The sequence below is a fragment of the Siniperca chuatsi genome, linkage group LG1 (genome assembly GCF_020085105.1).
Source record: "Siniperca chuatsi isolate FFG_IHB_CAS linkage group LG1, ASM2008510v1, whole genome shotgun sequence".
Lineage (NCBI taxonomy): Eukaryota > Metazoa > Chordata > Actinopteri > Centrarchiformes > Sinipercidae > Siniperca > Siniperca chuatsi.
The window spans coordinates 16642192-16662617 of record NC_058042.1 but is presented as its reverse complement, the minus strand read 5'-3'; the positions used below and the strand labels follow the sequence as shown (position 1 = coordinate 16662617).

Sequence of the window (20426 nt, the reverse complement as noted above, 5' to 3'; positions counted from 1 at the left end):
TCCCTCCCGGTTTACAGTTCCTTTACACTTGATCACACACAGTTAATTTCTTTCCACTCTGTGTCTTTAAAAGAAGCTATTCTTGTTATCACAGGGGGGCTCATTTTGGGCAGGTCCCAATTTGAAATGGCACAGAGTTGGTGCAGAAGTGAAATGCAGACAGAAATCTACTCATGCTGCTGTGAGCAATAAAGGCTCTGTGCTAAGCTTGGGTAAACATTCCTCCTGGAGGCAGGTCTCCATTTCAGCTTGGCACCCATGGGCATCTGTGGGGCGGAGCTTTGTTCAGGTGCCCCCAGCGACTTACCTCCAGAGTACATGTTTCAAACGACTATTTCTGTTACTCTGACAGAAAAGATCATTTCAAGCTACCGCACAATCTACATCTCAGCACTTGGACTAGTTTTAAGGAACAGTATGAGATTTTTGGGAATTAAGACGGTGTAGTCCCTCATTCGTCCAGGAGTGTTCCATCATAGAAAAGGTTTCAGTCGTAGTCATCTGGACACTGTTTTCAGAATCAAGACGTTTCGGCTCCCATCCAGAAGCTTAAATTTCTGAGTTCTCAGACCATTTTTACAATTGAGAATGACTTCCGGATGGGAGCCGAAACGTCTTGATTCTGAAAACAGTGTCCAGATGACTACGACTGAAACCGTTTCTACAATTTTTGGGAATTGTGCTTATTTGCTTTCTTGACAAGAGTTCGAAGTCCCTCTCATTTCTTTTAGGTAAATTTGAAGCTATATACAGGCAGCAGCCGCTTAGCTTAGCTCAACAGAAAAGACTGGAAACAGGGGGAAACAGCTAGCCTGCCTCTGTCCAAAGGTTAAAAAAAAAATCTGCATGCAGCATCTCTAAAGCTCACACGTTATATCTCAGAAGTTACTGCCCCTGGCCAAGAAATAGTCCCACACATAGTTTGTACTCATTTCAGTGTGTGAACCTATTTCCAGGCCCCTGACATAAACTGCAGGGACATGACAGAGATCGCATTAATACCAACAGTAAGTCTCTGTTCTTGTCAACACAGAATCTGTTGGGGCTAGTGCTGCAGGAGTCTGTTGATGTCATACATTTGCAACAATAAAAACTGTTCCAACAAAATGACCTGTCACTTTAAGTACAAGCCATATTGTCTGGATTTCCCTGATAATTGCTCTGAATACATCCGCTGCAAATATAGACCCATAATCCAAGTCTGTAAATGGCCGATGGCGTCAACAGTCAGTGAGCTTCGGGTAGAGCCAGGGAGTCATTAGTGCACTTATGACATGTCTAAAAATAAATTTTCTTCTTATATCAGGTTGTGAGACAAGTGCAGAAATTGTATATTCTGACTCCTGCACTCTTTAGTTCACTATTGTGACTTGCACACTTTAGAAGGTCCTGGTGCACTGTTCACACAGCCACACGCATTAGTTTTAGTGTACTGTAAGACCAACATGAGCTCCCTCACCACAGAGCATTGCAGCGTGCAAGAATGAAACCTATACTGCAGCTGAGTCACTGTGGACAGTCAAAAGAGATGTCTCTGGTGTCAGCTTCCCACTCAGGGATGAGACAGAAATATGTGAGGAAGTTAAGTGGCCTGTTACCAGGACAAAGCATTGTGGCAACAGCACATAAACTGGCTGAACTGTTTCTTGTATGAAGAATTTTTTTGAAAGCTGGACTGAGCAGGTTCACACATGCCCACCGTGAGGGCTGTTTGCTGCACTCTTTGCTACCAAAACTACTAACACTAGTGACAGTCTATAGAAGACCTTGTCAGGTTATACTTCAAAATATCTTATGATGTGATAGGAAAATAATTATTGGAGTACTTTATGTTTGCATACTTTATATGCTGTTTGCATATACAGTAAATTAAGTACTCTTATATATGTAATCGTTATGCTTTTGTAAAGCTATGTTACTGTACATACTGTATGTTTACATACTTTTGGATATTTATATTTCTTTATCTTTGTTATTAACAGTGATTTTCTTATTCTTCTATTTATTGTGTTTAAATGTGTTGCCCTGGGTGACAAGCTGTTGCATACAATTATCCTTGCAGGGATAAATAAAGCAGTATTAAATTGAAGGGAATAGGGCTGCAACTAACAAATATTTTCATTATTTCACAATCATTGATCATTTTCTTGATTAAGTGTTAACTGTAAAAAATTGTGGGGGAAAAAAAAGCCTGAAGATTTTCAATTTACAGAGCAACAGTGAACACAGCAGTAGAATAAATGGTGAGGAAGAGGTGAGACTGCATGTGTATACAGTACTTGGAGTATGTGTGCAGGTTGTGTGCATGCTTGTGCATGCAGGCTATGGTATGCAGCTCGGGAAAGTACAAGTTACTCGCACATACTTCCAATTCCCTGTTTTATTCTGTCATGTAACTTCTGCAACAAATTTTATTTGGCAACTTGAGAGCTCATTTTCTTTTTGTCTTACTGTTTCTTAAAGATGCAACATGCTGGTAAATTTATTAGGTGAAGATGAATATTTTGTAATTTTGTTTTCAAATGTAAAAGATGACCATTATGTAAGTCTGTTCATGAGTTGTGTTGACAGGAGATATTTACCAAACCTAAATAAGAAATTAGGGATGCCCTTCTCTTAGTAGTTAATTAACTGGGTCTTACTTCTTTAGTGGCAATCAGTCAGAAGACTGGTGTTAGTGGACATAAACTGAGGTGAATGAGGGGCAGGTGTGCTGGCAGGTGATGATCTGGGGAACAGCAGGAATAGCTTCAGCTGGTTCTGAAGTGGCAGGAAATATGATGGGCAGAAAAGTGCTAAAGTATATTGAGATGAAGATTTCACTATGACAATAAGTTGAATCAATTCTTTGACTATAGTTTACTCATAATACAGTATTGTTAGTTGTGCTCAGCAAAAAAAATCAAAGCTGCCAAGTAATCATCTCCAGGAAGACTATATTTTATACTCTGTGACCACTTCATTAGGTACACCTGTAAACTTTAATGGGATCCAGTACAACAGCTCAGCCATAAATTCTACCTTTACAAAGATAATAATGTTCAGTTTTGATTGACATTGTCAGAGAGGAATTAATTTAACTATATGTTTGTTATTGAGGTTGTAGTTTGCAGTGATGTTGAACTGGACTGAATTATACTGAGATATGTTTTGCCCTCCCCATTTACAAACATGAGAGGGGAAGAAAATTAGGAACACATTTCACTATAATGCAGCCCAGTACAACCTCATTACGACCTCAGTAATGAGTATATAGTTCAAATCACACCTCTCATAAAGTTTTAACAAAAACTGGCCAATATAAGCTTCGTAAAGATAGAATATTCGGCAGAGCTGTTGTACTGGATTGCTTTAGATTGTATAGGTGTACCTAATAAATTGCTTAATATTGCCTTAGGCAATGGCTCCAGTCTCTTTTGAGAAGAAATATAACTACCTGGCAACTTTCTGGCACTTAATTAATTTCATACATGTTTTCAAGCAACGTTAATATGGAACTTACACTGCACTTTTTGATGAATAAAAAAAAAAAGAACAACAAATTGCAGACTGTGTATTAGAGACCGACAAATACAGGATTGTTGAGGACAATCCTGATATGGATATTTGAGAGTTAAACAATGCAAGGAATCAATAGCTAGGTTAGCGGTTCTGTGAGGCTGCACTGAAGCACAACGGTGCTTTGAGCTAAATGCTAATATCAGCAGGCGAGCATGCTCACAGGAACAATGCTTACATGCTAATGTTTAGCAGGTGTAATGTTTGCCATGTTCAGCTTCTTAAAGGTTCCGTGTGGAGTTGTATACCTCCTAAAACTGCAAAGGGCCTCTTTAATTTAGTATGTTAGCATGCTAGCATTTGCTAATTATCACAAAAGTACAACTGAGCCTGATGGGAATGTGATTCATTTGGGCTTAATTTTAAGATGTTGCCTATTTATTTTACAGTTGAAATGTCGGTGCTCTCTGGTGGAGTTTGTAAATTACTGCAAACATATCTTTGGCATTTCCATATTTCAGTTTCACATGACTTATATAGATCTATGACGCTATTATCGGCTGAAATGGGCTGACTAATTTATCAGTCTACTTTGAAAAGATGATGCGATTAAAAATAAATATTTGTTGAGGGAATATTTTAGTCTTTCTAGGTTGGCAGAATTTCATGACTTATTCAGTAAGCAGCCAGGTAGGATACTGGGCACATTTAGAGAGATAAAGAGCTGTATGCTTAAATAAGCCCCCCCCCTCAAAGGCTTTTGTGAATTCATCACTGTACAGTGATGGCGCTTCTCAGGTCTTGGCATCCGTTGAAATAGAGTAAAGAGAAAAGGTTTTACTGTTCTCTATAATTGATAAATAAGATATGAATGTAACCACAGTCTCCATAAACACTCTGCTGTAGATTTTTAAGTCTGATTCATCTGTCAACACTTGCAGTTTGCAGCGTGTGGGCAGTGATGCAGAGAGAGAGAGAGAGAGAGAGAGAGAGACTGGGGTGATGAGTGTGAATATATAACGGAGGGGTATTCTGGGTGGTAATACCAATAAATCGAGAAGTTATTGAAATACAGGGATATGAATGCGCTGGAGAATGTTTGGTAATGAAAACAATTAATTGTTCTGACTCCAGAGGGCAAAATCCTCACGAAAAGAATAAATTAGACGTGTAAAAGCCTCTTACAAGAGTGTCGATTCAAAGGTCGTCCCCACACAATTTGTACTAAATAGCTCAGTTCACTATTGCAAATGTTTCTCGGGGTAGTTTTTTCCCCCACCAGTTTTCTGCAGCCACAACAAAAATATGAAAACAACCCTTGTAAGTAAGACAGAAATCTGGTTTATCTGTGATTCTATGAGATTTACATTGCAGCTCAAGGTGACAACAAGCCATTTATCGTTATACATTGATAAACAGTGACGTATTAATATGAACTTCACTGGAGTCAGTTAAAGAAACACTATAAATATTGTTCATGTTTTTTTTTGGGGGGGGGGGGGGTTGTGCTAAGCTAAGCTAACTCGCTGCTGGCTGTAGCTTCATAATTAGCATACAGATATGAGAGCGGTATCAATCTTCTCATCTAACTCTCGGCAAGAAAACAAAGAAGCGTATTTCCCAGAATGTTTAACTATTCCTTTCATGCTGCAAAATCATGGAGCTTCAGAACAGGCAGCAGGTGTAGGGACAAATTGAAGTGCTTTGTTGCTTCATGCTTTCTGCCAGCAGTTGTTTTTGTTTTTTTTCTCACACTTTCTTTCTCATAATTAATAGCACTAAGTAAGGGAGGGTGCTCTAGTTCAAGCACACACATGCCATTGTGTACAAAATGTTTTTATCTACTGCATGAACAAGTCATTTGTCTCATGCAGGAGAGAGAGTAGCTTCCGTTTTCTGAGTTGAGACCAGTTCTGTCAGCACAAATCCATTGAATAGTTTTTGGTAGCAAAAGTTATTTGCCTGTTTTTTACAATACTTCAAATACTACCACTTTTATGCTAGAAACAAAGGAACAAAGTATAGTATTAAGCATTTCCTTGAGATTTGTGTCAGTTGTGGTGAAGGAACCTCTGAAAGAGCATTTAATCAAACAAATACATAATCATATGTTGTAATAAACATGTAGAATTACTGTGTGCTGTACTGTGTAGATTTATCATGTACTGCATGAGTGAGCTCACCTGCCAATATCTTATTTGCAATAAAAAGCCACTATTAGACTGTTAATTCAGCAAATCGATTCTAACAATATAAAATCAGTGCAAACCACAGTCACTTTAGTACCAAACCCATCACAAGTTCATTCCCATAAGAGTCTCAGGTGGTAACTGAGTTTGGTCACTTCATATACAACAGCACAATGTGTTATGTCACATACATCAGCAATTACAGTACAGTACACACAATTAAGGCTGCAACTAACAATTATTTTAATTATGGACTAATCGGCAGATAATTATTTTGATTACTCTATTAATCGTTTTGTCTATAAAATTTCAGAAATTGGTCAAAAATGGCCACAATTTCCTAAAGCCCAGGGCGACATCTTTAAATTGTTTGTTAGTACGACCAACAGTAAAAAGACCAAAGAATCCAATTAATTGATCACCAGAGTAGTTGACGATAAATTTTCTGTTGATCGTTATTGACAAATTCTCGTTTCATCTGAGGCAAATTGTGAAGAAAACTGGGTCCCGTTTCCCAATAGCGATTGCTCTTATACGTTAAGAGGATTTTCTAAGAACATTTCTAGTTCTATAGGCTCTATCAGACCTGCTGTATAAAATCATGTTGCAAACAACATGCACAATAAATAAGGAAAGGAAAGTGTCATTTCAGCCAGAATAGATGAATATATTAGGCGGCAAGAGGGAAAGGAAGGCGATGACAACAGAAATGGCAGATCAATTACGCATTTGTGCGTGTGTTTAGTTTTATTTTCAGATTTAAACATTATCACCCATTTTACATTAAACGTCACTTAACAAAGAGCATCAGTGTTCACGATAAGAGTAAAGACTTAAAAATGAACAAAAACTATAAAAACTTAAATAAATTGTGTAGTTTTTGGTTCCTCCTGCAGGTTCTGGAGTTTCTTAAGATGGCCATCAACTCGTTAATCCACGATCATTTCTAGCATCCTCAGTAACAATGTTTTTGGGAAACACCTCTTAAACATATGAAAGCTCTTAAGATGGATTTTACGATCATCATACGTAATGAAGCCCTGATCTGTGCTGCCACTGGTGCGTTCGGTGTCTGTCTGGCTGTTTGTTTTCACCCCTCATCATCCAGCAGCCAGCTGCTTGGATTTGCCTTCATGAACCATGTGGACTGTCATGCATTGTGCATCCTGCATGGCAAATTTGTAATGTGCAGTTCATGTGTGCAGTCAGTACACAAGGCCAATCTGCTCACACCCCAATTAAAACCATCAATAAATTCAGTTAAATTCTACTAACTAAGCTCTTAAATCTGGCACATAAGTTGTGTTAACAGAAACAACATTTTTCATGCATTAGATAGAAGGATCTTCTGAGAGGAGAAAATGCAGCTTCAATCTATAAGACAGTGGACTTTTTCAAGTTTTCAATTTGTCTTTATTCAGTCAGTTGTTGCTGATGTGAGGTTATGATGGGGGAGGGTGGAGATGGATTACAGGGTGAGACTCGATGACACAGAAGTGAATTACCACTGCCACGAAACAAGATTAATCAAAGCTAACTATAATTTAGATCTTCTATCAAAATATATTTTCCCAACCTTCACTCATCATTAATCTGTCGCTGATATAGACGAAACTGGTACAGTAGTTATCTGCCACAAAGCATTGCATTTCAAATCTAGAAAAAAAACCCAGAAGGCGTGGATGTTTTGTTTCTTCCATTAAAAAAGTTGCTGTTAAAGGACTTTCAAACCTCAGATGTCCAAGCATCCTTAAACGCACCGCCAATGTAAATTTTCATCTCTACAGTTTATCACACTTATGCTCTGTTCACTCAGGACAAATATTACTTGGGGTCCTCCTGTGATTTGTAATAATTGCAGAGGTTGTCTGTGTTCTTCATCCTGTGTAAATCTGCTGGGTTTGTAATCTGTAAAATAAAAAATTAAGTCCTGTTTGGATTGGATTTATGTCTCTAGAGGAAGTCCGGTCATTTAATTATTACATGTACTAAACAGTTTTTTTTTTTTTTATCTTTCTTGCACTTTCCCACTAATAATTGCAGTCCCACTTAATTCCTTTCCTTTATTCTATTTTTTTACAGCCATGCCAAAACTGTATTTGTAGACATTAGCCAAGTTTCTATTCAAATTTTAAAAGAATTTCCAGAAAATCAGCAAAAGAAAATGCAAATTTATGTGTGTTTCCATCCACTCATGTTATGCGACATATTAGGAGTTATTTTATCGAGATAAGCAGTTAGTGGCGTTAATTCTCCAGTCAGGTGCCATTGCAGAAGAAAAGCACATTTAAGTATTTAAAACATTGCATTTACGCCTCAAACAAACGAAAATGATGCATGAAAACATGATGTAAATATGACACTTCGCTCCACACAGATCTGATGTTTTCATCTCTTCAGTGGAGCAAATGCTTCGGTGGATGTTTAAATCACGTGCTTCATGTACATCACGATCTATTCGATAAGTCTGTTTCCATTGCACTTGGTCGCAATTTGCTTTTAACAGTACCAGGCCATCTTGAAACTATTAGGTCAGTTTCAGGTGAAACTAGCTATTAACAGATACTCAGGCAGATTCCCTCCTGAGGGCAGGGCTTATGTAACTCAGATTAGCTTAAATTTCCAGTTCCCGTCCAATTTTTTCACAATTGAGAATGACTTCCGGATGGGAGCCGAAACGTCTTGATTCTGAAAACAGTGTCCAGATGACTACGACTGAAACCTTTTCTACGATAGAACACTCCTGGACGAATGAGGGACTACACCGTCTTATTTTAACAGTACACCAACTTTTCCACATGAGTCAAGCATAAAAACTTTTTAGGCGATATTTTGACTTTTTTTGAATGTCCAGTGTTTCCACTCAGGTTTTTTTATTCATAAATTGAAAATGCACATTAAAACAGGTGGATGGAAATGCACTTACAGAGATCCAAGTCTCTCTTCCTCACCACAGGCTTCTCTTTTATACAACTGCTCTTTTTGTACTTAATCTTCATAGGCCAAGAAATTTTCCATGCAAATTTGGCTCACATAAAACTCATACTCATTGAAACTCATACCTCCTCCACTTATTTGCACAATCCTCCATCTAAATGCATATGCAAGAAAGACAGAAGCACTCTTCACTGCTGGCAGCTTGTGCTTCAGATCACAAGCACACTGAAATTGTCACAAACAAGGTGCGAAAAGGCTCAATAAATCTTGTTAAATCACATGAGGTCCCCAGTTGATTTTATTCAAGTTTAAAGGTGTGCTTTGGGCACACATGGCAGCTTAAAGTTCATATAATTTAGTCACATCCCTCATTTACATACGGTGTAATGCTTGGATCGTTGTCATAGAAAAACTTAGTATCATATGTTACAATATATTATATATACTGTAGGCCTAAATGTGCTAAGTCATCAAACATTATGTCATAATCATGTAATATATGAAATATTTTAATGTTGTTTGTGTCCATCTTTATATGGAATCACATACTGACATTCATATAATCCCAGAGTGAAATGCCTGAGTAAATGGTAAATGCTAAATGCATAGTTGAACTGAAGGTTTTACAGTTTTTTCATATGGCTCTAACCACTGAAAGTTCAAGGCTTCTCTTTCTAAACCCATTTAACAGAAGGAGAAAACTGCTTTCATTGACAACATTCACAGAAAACAAAAGTCAATAGAAAAGATTGAAAAAGATGAAACAATTTTTGATTAGAAACGTAAAACAGATTAGAACACATTTTCAAGAACATTGCTTAATGAATATGCTGTGGTTAGAATTTTATTTGAAATTGGTTACAGATGGACTTACAGAGGGGAAGCTTGATACATCTAGATTTTATGAACAACGTACGCCTTTTTATTACTTGGATTAACGTTTTAAACTTTTGTGTAGGTCTGCTAGTATGATTAGTATGTACAAAGAAATGGTGGCCCTTGAGGAAAGTATCATATCGGTGAAAGCAGTAAGAAGGATTCCTCTGCTGTGATATTTCTGATACCTGTGCTTTCTCCTGTTTGCTCTTTGTCTTGTCTCAAAGTTCTTACATGAGCATCCAAGTGAGATTCACCTCCTGTACTTCTGAGGTTTTTATGACTATTTTAGGGTTTAAATCACTGAGAAAAACTTTAGATCATGTTCATGAAATAAAGGTTGTAAAAGTGTTTTATTCCCAAGTTCTTAAACCACTTAACCTTTTCTGCACAGGATAAAATTTAAGACTCTGTACAGTCGCTGTCAAAGAGAATCTTAGTGTCTGGTGAATGTGAGAACAAGTTTATACGTGGCTTGGTGGTCGTCTGCTGTTTCTGACACATGGGAGTGTCAGATGCCTCATATTCATGACAAACTGGAAGTGAAGCTACTGTATGAGGAGTTTAGGAGCAACAGTTTTGAAAATCAATTAATTTTAATTTTAATTTTTAATGGAAAAATGCCAAAAATGTTCTGGTTCCTGCCTCTCAAACATGAAGATTTACCATTTGTCCTATGTCCTATATGATAGTAAACTGAATATTTTTGGAGTTTGGACAAAACAAGCATTTTAAAGGAATAATTTCTGGCTCTGGGAACTTGTCGGGCAAATTAAACTAATTTCTGATATTTTATAGAGAATACAATTGATTGATTTATCTAGAGTATTCCTCAGATTAATCGTTAGTTGCAGCCCGAGTGTAATTGTTGCAACCAGATAACGTGCTTGTTGTAAAAACAATAGTCTTTTTCTAAATACTGAGACACTAAAGACACATTTACCTGTCTGGTTTCTATAATATTTGCTGCTTCTACAAAACAAAAAGACATTTTCCTATTAAAACACTGCTTTCCTATGACATATACAGGATATCACATCATAGTTTTAGTTCTGCTCTCCAAAATCTGATGGATTCTTTTTATATTCCTTTTTATTGATTTGTCTACACATTAAAAAATACAATTATTATTTAAAAAATGATTTATGTATATACAAACATACCACATTTACTAATGCATACATGAAATTAAAGTAACGAAAATCTTGCCCAGGAGAGGGAGGAAGCTAAAAGCTCATACTAACCTCACTTAAAAAACACAAGACAAGATGAACAGATTTACATTAAATAAAAACAATGAGGGATTGAACGGCTACTGCAGAAGAAAGATTCTCTGACTGTCTCTCTCTGAATCCCCCTTTGCTTTAAATTAACAAGCACACAACTGATTTAGGTCGTATTATGGAGCAGTTGATGCCTCAAGTTCTGCACCAGCATCCCCACTTCCTGTCTGTGCCTCTTCCTGGTGCAAGTGCAAGCCATCAAATATTCACAGATGCCTCTAAAATGCAAATGTTTAGCATAAAAGTAGGTCCGATCCAGTTTAAGGAGCTTGGTTTGTATTTGCATGAAGTCTCAGCTGAATTGTGCACTGGTGCGTCACAGCTCCAGAATTATTTCTTATATATCACTTTCATTTACCATCTGTGGTCCTCTGAAGGTAGATATGATGCATTTGTTGCTGTCAGAAATGTGTGTACTGTGTTGTGTATTTGGTCCTGCAACATGTGGTCACAGGTTAATTTCCCTCTTGTGTATTAGTCACATTTTTCTAGTTACAACAAAGAAGATGATCCGCGTTTTTGTTTTTTGATAAACAAATCCATGAAAATAACAAAACTTGATCTTGAATTGCAAGATCACAGGGAGTGTCATGTAACTTTAATGTTGATATTCAAACAAAAACTATGCCTCTGCCCAGTGTCCCCTTTTTTTTCATAAGAGTGCTCACAAAAAAGTTTTGGAAAGGTTTTGGATCTTCTGACAAAACATGATACAGCCGTCAGGCACTGCTTTGTCAGGCGGGTACAGAGGACAGTGGCTCCCATCAGCAACCAGCCAGCAGCCATTCAGTCTGCCTGGCTTGAGGTGCAAACCAACACTGTGCAAAACTCCCCTGTCATGTGCTTTTGTGGGGCATCTGTTGTACGGTGATAAGGACTGGGCTGTTTCACTTTTTGCAACACAGCACAGAGTTTTTGAGCTAATTATAAATCTCAGTGTATTGTTGTTGGAATTCATGTTAGATAAAATCCTCCCTCAACCTATACGTTCCGTAGGATGTAAAACAAGGCTTTTTTCAAAGGGATGTCCGAAATGTTAAGAGCACATCTGCTACGCTCTGATTACAGAACTGAAACACAGAGGAACTAAACCTTCAGATTTCTGTAGGCCTACTGAGAGCTTGCTTTGCTAGTGACTCTGAATCAGCAGCCTCAGGTTCAACACATGGACTCGCTGGACTATTCAGCGATCACTGCGGCTCTACAGGCTGAAATACTGAAGAACATTTATTGTTGGTTGGTGGGTTCATTTTGGGTGGTGCACTGAAACAGCGCGCCGTACCTTGCCTGGAGCTGCACACAGCCAAAACATGAAGCTACCCTTTTCGTGCTTTGAAGACAACAGAGGCATCTTTTTCTCTTTGGTGTATTTGAGGATGATGCAAATGTTGTAACAAAAAAATCAGTACACACAGTGTATACTAGGTGTTTGTTCTGACTTTTGTACATTAATTGACTAATTATTGAAAAGAAGAAATAGTGTCCCCTACATCAGTGTTTTTGGTACTGCCCGACAATGTGGTAATAGTAATTTCATTGGTGCATTATCTGTATGAGTGGGCAGTAAATGTAGTTCTTAATATATCACTTCAATTAACGGCCAAACAGGCATTTAACCAGCTGGGGACCGGCATCGTTAGCCATTCCTATTTTGCCTAACTTGCTAGCTTCCACTTTCCGAGTGGAATGCAAACTGAACAGCAGGATGGGGCCTTCCAAATGTTGAATGCTATAAAGCAGTGATTCCCAACCAGGGGTACTTCTGTGGGAAGATTGCTAAGTAGCTCAACTAATTTGAAAAATTAGAAATCAGGATTTGATATAAAAGAATATATCCACATATTAAGGCAGCTGTAACGCGTGAACACTAGTGTACCTGTTGCAATTATGTAAGAGTGCATCAAAACTAGTTAGAACAGAAGTCTAAACAGGTGGCTAAAAGTAATGGATAAACAATTGAAATAGTTAGCTAGAAGTAATGGATAAACGTTGGAACATTCAGCTTCACTCCAGGTGGTAGTAGTATGATTGCTGACCAAACTGACCTTAACACTGACACTTCAATTGTATGAAAAAAATATTGTAACAATATCCACGTTTATATAATCAATAGTGTTATACATTTGGTATATGATAGGTGGGAATCTATAAAGGGGTACGTGAGTTCAGTTGACAAGACTGTGGGGGTACCTTAGACCAAAAAGGCTGCGAACCATTGCTATAAAGGATATAAAAGTGCTATGTGGGCTTCTGAAAAAATGTCTTATATTAATGTTCAAAGGCAGGGGGTTATGACATGCTCCTGTCATTAACGCACCACGATTGTTACAGCACATCTCCTAACAATGACAGCTCTTAGATGTCAAATATGTTCAATATCTGTTTTATCCTCTTTTGAAAACAATGTTTTAAAAATGCACAGTAGCTGCAGTATCATTATAGTTTCTATTTTCCTACAAAAACAGTGAGGTGAATTCAAACTTCACCTCAACATTAACATGGTTAGTGCTTTCCTCCCCTGAACAAGATAAACTCTTTGGTAACAGCCCAGATAACAAAAGTTGTTAATATAACACTGAGTTATTGTCAGAAAGGTTGGTATATGGTTGAGGTTGAAAAATCTACTTTAAATCAACATTTCTATAGCAGTCACAGTGTAGATGGTGAAAAAATAGTAATTGAATCAACAACGTATGAGTCTTGTTTTCAACATTGAAATACTAACATTTAATCATTATTGGCTCAATGTGCCTTCTGCCAACTTTCCGCCGAAATATTTTAAGGGCTGGGGAACAACCATTTTAGGGGGGTGTGGGACACTTTTGTTTTAAATAAAGCTCTTACTTCACTTTACTTCTTCAACTTGGTTGGTTTTAGATGACAGATTAAACTGAATAATTCATATGTTATGAGGAAAACATCTTAATGTCATTTTTGGAGAGAAATGAGGAGGAGAGAGGAGGGAAATCCAAGAAAAAAATGTTCAACTACTCCAACTGCCCAACGTTTGGAGGAGGTACGTTTTAATCTTCTAACCAAGGAAAATGCTATGTCGGCTCATAGCTGCATTATTGTCTTGGCAAACTGGTCCATTGATTGTAATAGTTGTTAAAGTTAAAGGTGATCTAGTGGGGAGCAAGCAAACAATGGGCTAGTTTGCTCAGTAAAGAAAAAAAACCCAAATGGATGTTAGCAGAATTAAAGAAGTTCTTTAGATATGTCCTGCAGTTTTTTATAGTAAACATTTGAACCAGTGCCATTATCTTGCTGTCTTTACTATTACTTTAATGTTGTAAATGAACTATTGTAAAATATTTGCTATTAAAAAATTATGATGATCAATTAGGTGAAAACAGACGTTTGCTAGCTTAGTAGCAAACCTTTTTGTTAAACTTACTGAAGTTAGCTGTACCATTAAATGTCATCTTTGCTGGTGCTCAAACTAGTAAGATTATATGAATGCATTTTTATACTTTTATACTTCTTTATGCTAACCTAAAAGGGTTGCAAATGGATGATTTGTTTCACAATAAACAATTTGTTTATTAAAAGAATATAAAAGATTGATCAGGTCAGTTTCACTTCAAATCCTTCAAAGAAACAGAATTCTTCAAGTCATCCTTTAAAGGGAAACTTTCTGTGGGTTCCTTTTCAGGATTCATTTTAACTATTTAATTTCCACCTCCTTTGAGACCGGTGAGAGTTCACCTGATTTAGGTGAGTGAAATGAATTTTAGGTCAAAATAAATGTTTCATAATATTGTATTGTGGTGAGCTGCTTGAAATGTCCTTGCTTGCCAGCAATGCAAAGTCTTTTTTGTCAAAGTCTGGGCTGCATACTCAGTCACTTACTACTTTAGTACTGGCTGCACTCAGGAGATACTCGGGGGAAAGCACTGTCAGAGTTACTGTGTCAAAATTAGCTGTATGGTAATTTCTGAGGCCATGGTTATGGGATTGTTTTAACCTGTAAATTGTATTTTGTCCACAAGCACGAACGATACATTAAAATTCAGTCCAATACAAGAACAACTTCTATCTAAGTATAGATGTTACTTTCTTTCCACCCTCTTAGCTGCTCCAACAAACCACTCTCTCGCTCAAATCTGTCAAGATTGGACTGCAAGGTGATCTACAGAAAACGCCCACCGCTACAAACGGTCTACCGTGAAGTTCAGGTGGGAATGCAAGGCAGACAAGATGCCCTTCAAGGAGACAGTAAAGAAAGACTGCATGTTATGTGAGTTTGTACCACACTAAACTATGGATAATATGGATTAATTAATTAATTAATTAATGCCCCTTTTAGCCCAATTAAAATAAATGACAAGATAATTATATTTGGTTTTGTTTAATCTGGTTTGTTAGCAAGAAGAACTTTAATTTTAGCAATATATGTTGACACCTGAACACCTGAATAGTGACTGTATTCAGTAATGTGAATGATAACCTGTGTGTTGACCATTAAAGTGTCTTCTGAGTTCTTGTTTTTAACACTGACTAAATGGTCCCGGCCTTTAAAGACTAACTAAACTCCAAAATGTTGGCTGAAGTACCCTGGAAATGAAATGTGAAAAAAGTATCATAGGCAGTGCTGGGAGTAACTGGATAGATCTACAGCCAATCAGCGCAACAAACCGAGTGACGCTACATAGCGCTGAGCGACGGGGCGGTGCTTGGATATTTAATCATTTTGATAGTAAATATTATGTAAATTTAAATTAATCCTGCTGTCACTGATTTTTTGGGGGGGAAATGTTTGAGTTAGCTAATTTTCTTCTTTTTTATTCAAGCAAAAGTTTTCTTGAACTTCATTTACATGTTGAGAACAATATCGTGTTGTACAAATGTATAAATAAAGAAAAGGTCTAGTTTCTTGTAGTTAATTAGTGCAACGTTGTTTCAATATATCAAAATCAACTAAGATTTAAACCCATGAACCCTTTTAGATAATGGGTGAATCAGTGTTGATTTAGTAACATTGTTTCAATATATAATCAACTAAAATGTAGCTGCAGACTGAGTCAGTTATTTATTTATTTATTCACTGTCAATTATGGTTGAAAATCAGATGTTTATTCAATATCAGTCATAACGAGTGCTTTCAATTTGGTTTCAATGTCGGGCATCAGCGTAGATTTGATACTACGTCTGACGACATTTAAATGTTGTTTCAATCTGATTTTGCTATCTGGGAGACTCACAGCTGTTATTTCTGGTATTTAACTCATTTTTTTTTATCACTGGCAGCCTTTTTTCACTAGGGGCTTGGTAAGTCTCATTACTGGCCTTTAGCTTGTTTCTTCACCCTTAACGGGTGATGTGAGAGGTGCAACACATTTAGCCAGCTGGTTTTGCAAGTGGAGATAGCCTGAGGCTATTTTTCTCCATTTCCTCATGAATGAGCACGCCGGTTCATACTTGCATCTGGGCTGTGAGGTTTTATATGACTGAGGTTGATGACACCTATAAAAATGAAATGCATTTTATTTTGTGTCAAATTCGATATTATTTTCCCAGTTTCTTTTTTTTTTCATTTTAGACTTGTAGGTTGTTTTTTTTTTTTTACTGTGTTTTATACCTACTTCAGGTTTTACTATTCTTCAGGTGGATTTTGGATTATAAACAACTCTTACTATATGTGTTATTTGTATTTTACACTCAATAATGTGATGACTACAGAATCACTGTAGCAATCACTTTGTCCTCTATGCATTATACTAAGAGTTTCTCATGATTTTACATCTTGTAATGTTGTATTTTTCAACATTTTTCTCTCCTTTTTTACCAATAAATCAGCATTGCATGGTTATACAGACATTGGCATATCCATCGATAATGGAGCATTGTTGTAAAGTTGTTGTCAATCAAGTGTCATCAAGGCCAAACAGAGGTGAGATTTTTTTCCTAGCCAGTCACTGCACCATCTGATTTATTGATGTGTGCACCCTCAGTCACAAAAAATAGAACAAGTAAAAGAAGTGAGTGTAGTAGCTGGTCGAAATGAAAACCCGTCTATTGTTGAGCTTTGACAGAGTTAAGAAACTGTCCATTGCACACATGCAATATATACTGCACCTTTTAAGACCTCCAACATTAACTGTACCTATTGTGAAAAGCCTTTTTTCCCTGTTAAATGTTTAATTTCCACAGACGTTTTGGATTCTGTTTCCGAACCTTCAGTCCGCGATTCTGTCTTTGATTTCCACAGCTTTTAAAATACAGGATGCCATGTATTCTACATGAAAGTGATATAACAGAGAGAAGGGGATGAAAAAACACACAGATGAGATAAAAAAGAAACCTCAATGGGCTCATTAAAAAAATCTCTCCAATAAAGGGCAAGGGCAAACAACAAATAAGGACACTGACTGAAGTGAAAACTGAGTGTGGCAGATCATCAAGGAGGAACATGCTGGTGTTTTGTCTCCATAAGCTGTAAAATAACAGACTCAATGTCAGCAAAATAGATTTTAAAAAATAGTGATATCGATGCTGCATGTAAAGTGATTCTTATCTCATTTCAGATCAGTGTAGTTGGAAATGGCCGACAAAGAGGAGGAAGACCTTCGATAAGATAAACATCAATGTATTCATGTTGTTAGTGTCTGTGTGACTGTTCAAAATATCCATGAGTATGCAAGACAGCACTAGTTGATGTAGTGTTTGGTTGGAGTGACCCTAACCCCTACATTTGAACCTTGTTGAAAACAAATCAAAGTCTAGGTAATTTAAATGATCTGCTTCTCCATAATCAAAGTTGACACTTCTAATTTCAGTAATTCATCAACAACAGTGTGACATGGAAATTCAGGCAAGATCTAAGGATAATGTATGACCAGTTAAGTTCATGTGTGAGTGTTAGAGAAGAGCTACAAGAAAATAATTAGGGTTGTCTGAATGTGTTTTTTATTTAGGGTTGAATTTTGTGGCTCCTGGGTTTAACAACAACTTTTATCACATTTCAAGCTGGTTTTATCCCTCCTCCACTGGCAGCTCTGCAGTTTGACCTGCAGGTCATTTCTCCTCCTCTGAACAGAAATGGAGAAATCTTGATTGATATCGTTGTCCAGGCCTTCGGCTAACTTGCAGATGTTGAGAATGGATAGTCCGTTATCAAACCTTAAGAGCTTGACCATTACTTGTCTGAGCCTATTCTACCCCATGAGCCCATGTCTCCTCCCCAGCATTTGTCTCACTTTCTCTCACTTCACTTTCTTGTCAGCATTTCTACTATTAGCTCTGCTGGTTTTAACCCACAACATTGACTCACACATCTCATTCATTTGTGTTACAGAGATATCTTTTTTCAGCTTTGACTTCTGCTTTTTATACTTCATCAAAACATTTCCAAATAAAAGGCTTCATGTGTCTTCAGGGTTGTGTTTCATGTTATGTCAACTGAAATCCTAATTTTGCAGCGGGTGAGTCCGAAAGCTCCAGTTTCATCCTTTGATAGAGATGTTTTCTTAAGAGGGGTGGGCGGTCTTTCCTTATACCTGTGTCAAAGACAACCATCAAGCAGAAAAGTATAGATTCGTGGCAAGCAATACACATTTTGCCAAACTAATGTCCTCACCGAGATCAATAAAGTGTAATCTTATTTCGGTTTAGAAACTGATATTAGCAGTTCACAGTTAACAATTTGAGATCCTGCGTCCAATTTGAGATTGTAAAGTGGCCAACTGCCACAAAAGATCAAATGTGCCAGCAGATGAAACTACCCAGATTTAAGTTTATATTTAGTTACTCTAAGTGCTTAAACTTGTAACTAATAATGCTTTAGTTGCTACGTGCAGAAATTCTATTGTAAGAGCAGATATTGTAGAAAAAGAAATAAATTACATTGTCAGGGAACAATCTGCAAATACATTCAATATCAACTTTTTGCATCTTTTATATAATCCAGGTGGCATTGCATTTCTTTCCAAACGTATTTGCTGTGGCAAATTAGTAGTGCTGAATTATACAAATAGTTACTGTTCATCAGTGGAAACTGACTTATTGGGACGTCTAGAGGACACTTTCATTTGTAGTTTGACCTTTGATAGAATGATTTTAATCACAAGGCTGCATCCTGCTGCACTGCTGTCACTTTCTCTTTGTCTTTGTCATGCACAAAAGCCAATTAGAAACCTATTTACGTGTATACATGGCGAGAAAAAATATATCCTGGGAAATCAGGTTTGTCTAATTCCCTAAACTGGTTATGGAAGCCGGGTTTCTCGTATGCATGACGTTTCAGAAATCAGGTTACTGCAGAAAACTGACTGTAATCTGGTTATTTCTTGTATTGTAAACACACCAAGTTAGAGCTGCTTGGTCATTGTACTAGACTCATGTATCGAACATGTTACAACAGAAAACTCAATCAAATGTCTCTTGTTCAGTTCCTATTCATGGTGGTGTAAAGAGTCTGAATGGTACATTTGTGCATGCTGTGTGCTGTTTTCAACTCTTCCATCAGGGGAGAGTCACATCCAAATCGGCACAAACCCAGGAGATGATTGGCTTTTTTGAATAGAGACCCTCACAATAGCTCCGGTTATTAAGTGACCTGTGCCTTATTTCCCTCAAAACTCCCCGAGTGAAAAATCAAGGAGCTCTCCACCTGAATAATTGATATATGCCCCATACCAGCCATCCACAGAGGGCCATGATCAAAAACAAAACATAAAATAAAATACTAGATGTCTATGTCTGCCATCCAAATCCATGTAGACTTCATTAATACAGAGCAGAGACTTCTGTTTCTACATGCAGCGAAGAAGAAAAAGACAAACTGCACAGTGTTTTAAAGATTCTGTTACTACTTGTCAGTAAAATATTAAACACTGTATGTCAGAAACCTTCACACATCTTAAGATCTTTTCCCATTCAGGCTCTTTGAGACGATCGTTTTGAAGAGTGGCTGTGGCTTAGTGGTAGAGCGGGTCATCCACCAATCGGAAGGTCAGCAGTTTGAGGCCGGCTTCACTCAGCCCACGTGTCGAAGTGTCCTTGGGCAAGACACTGAACCTCAAATTGCTCCAGAGGGCTGTATCTTTGGTGTGTGTGTGTGTGTGAATGATTAGTTAGTTTCTTTGGACTGATGAGCAGTTGCCATCAGTGTGTGAATGGGGTGAATATGATATGTAGTGTGTGAAGTTCTTTGAGTGGTTATAAGACTAGAAAGGTGCTATACAAGTACAGCCCATTTACATTATTTTCCCAGTGAGTGGAACACATGGATGTAATACATGGATGTAATACACCCATGGTAGAACGTTAGCCAGTTAAAAAGAAGCAGGAGGAGATTTTTCTTGTAATATTTTGTGGTGGCCTGATACTGGGGCAGCAAAGAGAAAAAGAAAAGAATTAACTGAAGAACAAAAAAAGGTGGAAGGGACAGGGATAGAGCACGGGCAAAAAAGCGAGTCAACCTTGGTCGGTCATTCAACAGATGGAGAGAATTGCGGGGTTTGATAGGATTCAAAACCCATCCTGAATTGTGCCTCTTCCTCCTAGACCGGTATGTCTATTTTATTTGGCTGTGTACAGTCCATGGAGGTATAGGTCACGGTGGACATTACTTTAATACAACAGGCTTATAACATAACATTTTATGTTGGCCTTGCAACTGAGCTATATCCTGCTGTTGGCT

The 20426-nt window shown here is 37.4% G+C and overlaps 1 protein-coding gene across 1 annotated transcript in view; it reads left to right on the top strand.

Annotated features, from left to right (window-relative positions):
- The window catches only part of galnt18b (UDP-N-acetyl-alpha-D-galactosamine:polypeptide N-acetylgalactosaminyltransferase 18b), a 105412-nt gene that overhangs the window by 2640 nt on the left and 82346 nt on the right, over positions 1-20426 (top strand). The window lies entirely within an intron of this gene.